The following is a 6,692-nucleotide window of genomic DNA, read 5'->3' as shown; positions in this document are numbered from 1 at the left end:
TGATAAATCGGCAGCTCTAATACTTCCTATCATTGCACACCTGTGCTCTGTGGCTATCTTCCTGGCAGCAGGGCTCATGCCACTTCCCAGTCTTCAGGAAAGCCTCCGTGGGGGCTGGACTCCCCTCCAGGCCCTGTTAACATTGAGATGCTGAGCATCTGTGGACTGTACGGTTGGCGGGCAGCAGGGGTGTGGGGAGAGGGAAGAACATAAAGGAAGGAGATAATATCTACGTCTTCAACTGGGACTCATAGGAAGCAGTAGAACGTCCCTAAAATCTTACCCTTCTGCACTCACTCCCTCACCTGTAAAGGATGCCCTGGTGTCTAAAAACTCCAAAGCACAGATATGGTCACGTGATTGCTCGACTCAGAAGTCTTCAGCGACTTCCTGCAAGCACACTTGGCATTTGGGACCGTCTATGACCGGACTCCAGGCCTTCCTTTCCTGCTTGCTGCCTCCCACCCCTCAGTCAGGGTCTCTCATCTCCTTGGGAGAAAACCCTCATCTTTGCACCCCCACCTTTTTTCTGAGCTAGATGTTCTTTCTAAAACGCTCTCATTCCGTGTGTGCCTCTTGAAATCCTAACCATCATTTAAGGCCCAGCTGGTTCTGCGGCCTCCTTCCCGAAGCCTTCCTGGATTTCCTGAGCCAGGAATTTTCTCTCCCTTATCCAAACATTCATCCTCTTTGGTTTGTATCTCTCTTTTGGTACAACTCGCTTTCTACCTATTCTTATAATTATTTCCACACATCGTTGACCATGCCTTTAACTACTTGAGAGCATTTAGCCCCTGTTATGCGCTTCCTAGGCACGCTGCAAATGCTTCTGGGTCCACGTACAAAGTGAGATCCACACAGACGTGCATGCATTGGTGCTGTAGTGGCCACTCCCCAGGACAGCTGCCAGGCCAGGTGAAACCGAGCGAACGGGAGCAATGGCCCCAGACCACTGCAAAGCACAAAGGCTTTATTTTCTAGAACTGAATCTACTGGGAGCTTGCCAGCCCTGCCTGCCTCCCAGAGAGGATCTATTTTTTCTCCTTCTCTTTTCTGTTTGAAGCCCCACACACCTGCATCCCTCTCAGATTGAATAAAGGAAGAATTGGAAATACGAGATGCACTTAAGTAAAAGAAGTATGAATTCTGAAAGATTATGTGTGGTGAGGCTAATCTCACAATACAGGGAGTTCAGTTCTGCGTATTGTTTACCTTTAAAAAAAACCACACAAAACCCCAAACCATATTTAAAGCAAGCTTTAGAGCCACTTGGGCTCTAAACCAGTGCTTCTCAAGCCTGACTGGGCGGACACACCACCAGAGGATTTCACTCAAATGCCGAGCCTGGGTGGAGTCTAGAATTCGGCATTTCTTAAAAGCTCCTGGGTGACATCTATGCTCCGTTGGTGTGGACCACGCCTCTAGAAACGAGGATCTACACATAATTTTCAAATTGTGCGCAGTAACAGTTTCTCAAATCACTTTGTTCACTTTGAATCCCCACAATATCTTCTTTGTGCCATTCTTTTTTTAAAATCATTTTTATTTTGTTATATTACTTTGTGCCATTCTTAAGGCACATGTAGCAGATTCCATTTGACTGTAGCTATGGTATACATCAAAAGAAATCTTCCTGAAGACAGAAGCCCCAGAAAATACTAGTAAGTCCTCCTCTCCAACCCCTACCCCCCTTTGCTCCTCATCTGTTCATGTGTTTACCCCATTGCGTTATCGACGGAGTGCTTCGTCTGTCCCACCTGCCTTCTCCTTGGCATCTTCAGCAGCCAGTGGGCACTCAACTCATGGTTGTTGAAGAAATGAAGTCAACAGGGAAACTAAATCATTGAAACTTTCTGAGGATTTTGTCTGCAGATTTGGGGCCCAGAATTTAGCCATATGCTAAAAATTGGGGCTCTAGAAGCCTATGTCCCATTAAGCGTGCCCTGAAAGCAGGTGCCTCCTTAACAAGGCTGATTGGTTGGGCAGGGAGTCTGTCAGGGCATCTGAGTCACTCATTCCTGAAATAGGACTTCTGGTGTCGAGTGGAATTTCCCCTCTTTCCCGTCCCTGGTACGTTCGTATGACTCAAGTGGAGGGCACAGTGAGTAGGGAGCTCACTGACTTGGTAGCCATGACACTGAGGGTGGGGCAATATTTCTTAACCACAAGTGGCCAAATTATTTCCCCTTTCAAGGGGAGTTATTGTTGCTCATGTTCATGGAGCCATCATTTGAAAACATTTTCAAGAGATTTTTTTCTTCTATTAAATTTAAAGACAAGCGATTTCATGCGGGCTTGTCTAGTGCTTCAGATACAATACAGCTGTGGGGTAATGGGCCAGTCTAGGATGGAGGCAGACACAAACACACTTCGGGGCTGTGTGACCGTGGGCAAGTCACTGAACCTCTCTGAGCCTGTGCTTCCTCATTTAGAAAGTGAGATTGCTGGGAGGACTATCTGAGAGTACCCGTTTGTGAGAACAGGTGCTGGACCTATTGTAGCCGAATGTACAATACGAGTGAACCCTAATGTAAACTGTAGACTTTAGTAATTTACAAATATTGGCTTCTCAATTGTAAGGAATGTGCCATACCAGTGCAAGGTATTAAGAATAGAGTGTGAAGGGTTGAGGGAATATGTGAAAATTCTCTGTACTTTCTGCCTATTTTTTTTCTGTGAAACTAAAAGTGCTAAAAAAAATACAGAAAAGGGTTTTTAAAGATGAAGTAAAAGATGCATATAGTAAAAAAAATACTCAGAGTTCAAAAGGATATCTTGTGAGGAGAGAGGTTCTCCCAGTGCTTGATCCTCAGTGACCTACATCCCACCCCAGAGGTAATGGATCATTGCCCCTTTAAAAAATATCCTTCCAGAGATACGCTGTCCAAGTACAAGCACATCTAAATGTAATTGCCTACACATTTTTTATACAAATGTTGCATGTTATATATAATTTTTCATTAAGAAGAAATAAATTATAAAACTAATACATATCAGAAAGCAATAGAATAAGCAAGTGACAGGGTCAGGGCAAGTGTCAGGGGTGCATACTGGGTTTGGTGATGGGATGGTTTCGATGCAGCTTTGTGAAATAGTTGTCCTGTCAAAATAGCTGCCTCACAAAATCTGCATGCAAGCAGTGTGCTTCCGCCTCCGATCACACAGGAATATGGCGGCCATATGAAAGCTGGACATTCTAATGAGGGCTGTTCTTGACAAAGAACAAAACCTTGGCAAGCTCTCATTGATCCTGGTGATGTCATCTTCCAAATATTTTTGGAATATCTCCTTTGTAATTGCCCTTCAGAGCCTGTGGGACAATTTGTTTTCTTGTATTTTTTTTCTTTTTATAGCAAGAAAAGGGATCATCTGGTGCCTGAACCCTGAGGGTGTGAGCCTGGGGTCCCTGGTGGAGCCGCCTGTGCACCTGAATTTGCCGATGTAGTCACTCTGTTGTTCGCTTTTTCTATAACAGGAGAAGCAGACAAGCCAACAGCCCCAGTTTATCTCCACCACCTGCACCGTGGTATTTGTAGATGCAGTGGGCTGCTTTGCATTTGAGAAAATGAATACTAATATCGCAGCTTGATTTGTTTCTGACATTTTTCCCGATGAAATTAAATGAAATCCAGGGAATTAGACATTAGACCTACCCTGTCCAATACGACAGTTACAAGCCACATATAGCTGTTGAGCATTTACGACCTACTCATATGCTATATACAGTTTACTTGGTTATTAGTTTATTGTTCATTGTCTCTCCTTGTCCCCTGCATCTCCCCACCCCATCCTACTAAAATATTAGCTCCATGAAGTCTGGGATCTTTGTTTTCTCTGTTTATGTATCTAAAACAGTATTTGCATATAGCTGGCTCTCAATGTTTGTTGAATGAATGCAGGAAAGACCTCACCTCTGCTTGAAGAGCTTGTACTCTGGATGGGAAGGAGCAAATGTACATATATGAAATGTGTAGAGAAGAATATAGGAAGAAAATAGGTGAGGTCTGGAGCCAGACTTGAAGAAAGTGTAAGAATTGGGGGGGCCTGGAGCTGGTGGGTATCAGGAAAGGAGATGGACCTTCAGTTACAGGGCTTGTAGGTAATGCTCCATGGGGGTAATTGTAAAGCAGGAAGAACAAAGGCTGAGGCCTCAGTCTGGGGGGACACCTACAGTTACAGCATGGGGGCAGGAGGAGAAACCAGCCGGGAAACTGAGGAAGAGAACATAAGGAGATGAGGAGAACCCAGGGGAGATTGGCCAAGGAAGCCTAGAAGGCGGAGTCTGGAGAAAGGGAATGTGTGATCACGAGGGTTCCAAGCAGAAGCAGGTGTGGAACATAAACAGGGTCAGTTTTGGCCTGAGGGGAGTCAGCATTTGTGATCACTTTAAATTGCCAGGCTGGTTTTTGGTGTAGTGACTGCAATTTGGATAGTTGCCAGTAGGTGTTGCCCTGCTTAGGTTTAACTGGTTCGTGAATAACCAAGAAATCATAGATGACTCTACAATCCACTCTTAACATTTTCCTTGAAAATGTATATCTCCTTTGTAAAATAAGGTATTACGAATATATTCTTTTTTGAGAGAGAGAGGACCTGGAAGGGGGGGCAGAGAGAGGGGGAGAGAATCTTAATCCACGCCCAGCACAGAGCCTGAGAGCCTGGCTCGAGGCTCAATCTCCCGACCCTGAGATCATGAACTGAGCCGCCATCAAGAGTCAGACACTTAACCCCACTGAGCCACCCAGGCGCCCCATGAATTCTCATAAAGAAAGAGAGACATAATCTAGAGTAAGTAAATACAGGTTAAATTCCATTGTCATAAACCTCGATTATTAATTATTAGCAGCTGATTAGGTCAATCTTGGCTTGCTTTTTCTTTTTTTCTAATTTAAAGGAAATGTTAACTTTTCTTTCACTTAGTAGAGTAAAACCACAGGTCCAGGTTGGCTTGGAACAGTCTTTATGATACCTTATTCCGGCATCCTGTTTGGATTAGCATTTGCCCCCAATTTTCCTTTTTAAAAAGGAGGTAGTAATATTGCCAGTACCGAGACAAGCAGGGATGGGTCTGGTAGCTTCCACTGCTGGCTTCTGGTCTTGGCCAGCAGTGTGTGAGATACTGCGCGGCAGCCAGAGTTCTTCCTTCAGCGCATGGTTCCACCTGAAAGACAGTGAGGCACACCAGTCGCTTTTCTTGAAGTTTTCCAGATGCAGCATGACCAGCAGCTCCTTTGCGAGGAGAGCGTGCAGGATGTTTGCTGATAAAATGAAGTGTTCTTGGACGGCGGCAGCTAGGGATCACGAGCGCCCCCTCCTCGCAGGTGGTGGTAGTTGCTGTGTACCAGCCGCTGATCACTGTTGTTGACTTGGGGTACCGGTCAGTTGCGCGGGGTACCCACGTTTTGGCCTCTGGGTTGCCATAGGCTCAAAGGACCAGGCTGATGGTCAATGTGAAATGTGGGAAAATATAGGCTAATGCAGGTGGACTTGAGACACGTTCAGGAAATCGGGGCTCAGAAGTTCTCTTCAGAAAGTATGGGGGGTATCTGGAAGCCCCAGCTGCGTTGGCTGTGACGTGGATTGCACTGCGTAAATCTACGTTTAGCTTTTACATCGCTCAGTGTGGTAGGCCGAGTAATGCCCTCCTTCTCCCGAAGATGTCCTAAACGCTGGAACCTGCGAGTATATTACCTCACAGGTCAAAAGGAATTTTGCAGATGTGACTAAATCAGGAGATGGGAAGATTATTCTGGATTATCCAGGTGGGCCTGATGTACTCAACGATCCTTCTATGAGGGAGGCAGGAGCTCCGAGTCAGTAGCTGGTGTTACCACCAAAACAAGAGGTTGGAGTGGTGTCAGGAAGGGATCGTGAGCCAAGGAATTCAAGTGGACTCCAGAAATAGAAAAATGTAAAAAAAATGATTCTCCCCTCAGAGCCTCCAGGAAGAACCAGTTTTTAAACTTTTTAAAAAAATTTTAATTCCAGTAAACATACAGTATTATATTGGTTTCAGGTGTATGGTATAATGATTCAACAATTCTATGCATGACTCCGTGCTCATTATGATAACTGCACTCTTAATCCCCGTCACCTGTTGCCCCTCCCCACCTCCCCTCTGGTAACCATCAGTTTGTTTTCTGTAATTAAGTCTGTTTTTTTGGGTTTGTCTCTTTTTTTTCCTTTGTTTGTTTCTTTTGTTTCTTGAATTCCACATATGAGTGAAGTCATATGCTATTTGTCTTTCTCTGACTTATTTCACTTAGCTTTATATTCTCTAGATTCATCTGTGTTGTCGTACATGGCAAGCTTTCATTCTTTTTGTGGCTCAGTAATATTCTATTGTATATATAACCACATTGTCTTTATCCATTCATCTGTTGATGGATACTTGAGCTGTATCCATAATTTGGCTATTTTAGATAATGCTGCTATAAACATAAGGGTGCATACATCTTTTTGCATTAGTTCATGGTCTTTGGGTAAATACCCAGTAGTAGAATTATTGGATCATATGGTAGTTCTATTTTTAATTTTTTGAAGAACCTCCATATTGTTTTCCACAGTAGCTGCACCAGTTTGCATTCCCACCTACAGTGCATGAGGGCTCCTTTTTCTCCACATCTTTGCCAACACTTGTTGTTTCTTGTGTTTTTTATTTTAGCCCTTCTGACAGGTGTGAGACGATACCT

This window comes from Ursus maritimus, unplaced genomic scaffold, assembly GCF_017311325.1.
Source record: "Ursus maritimus isolate PB19 unplaced genomic scaffold, ASM1731132v1 scaffold_9, whole genome shotgun sequence".
Classification (NCBI taxonomy): domain Eukaryota; kingdom Metazoa; phylum Chordata; class Mammalia; order Carnivora; family Ursidae; genus Ursus; species Ursus maritimus.
Note: the sequence above shows the minus strand (reverse complement) of the source record.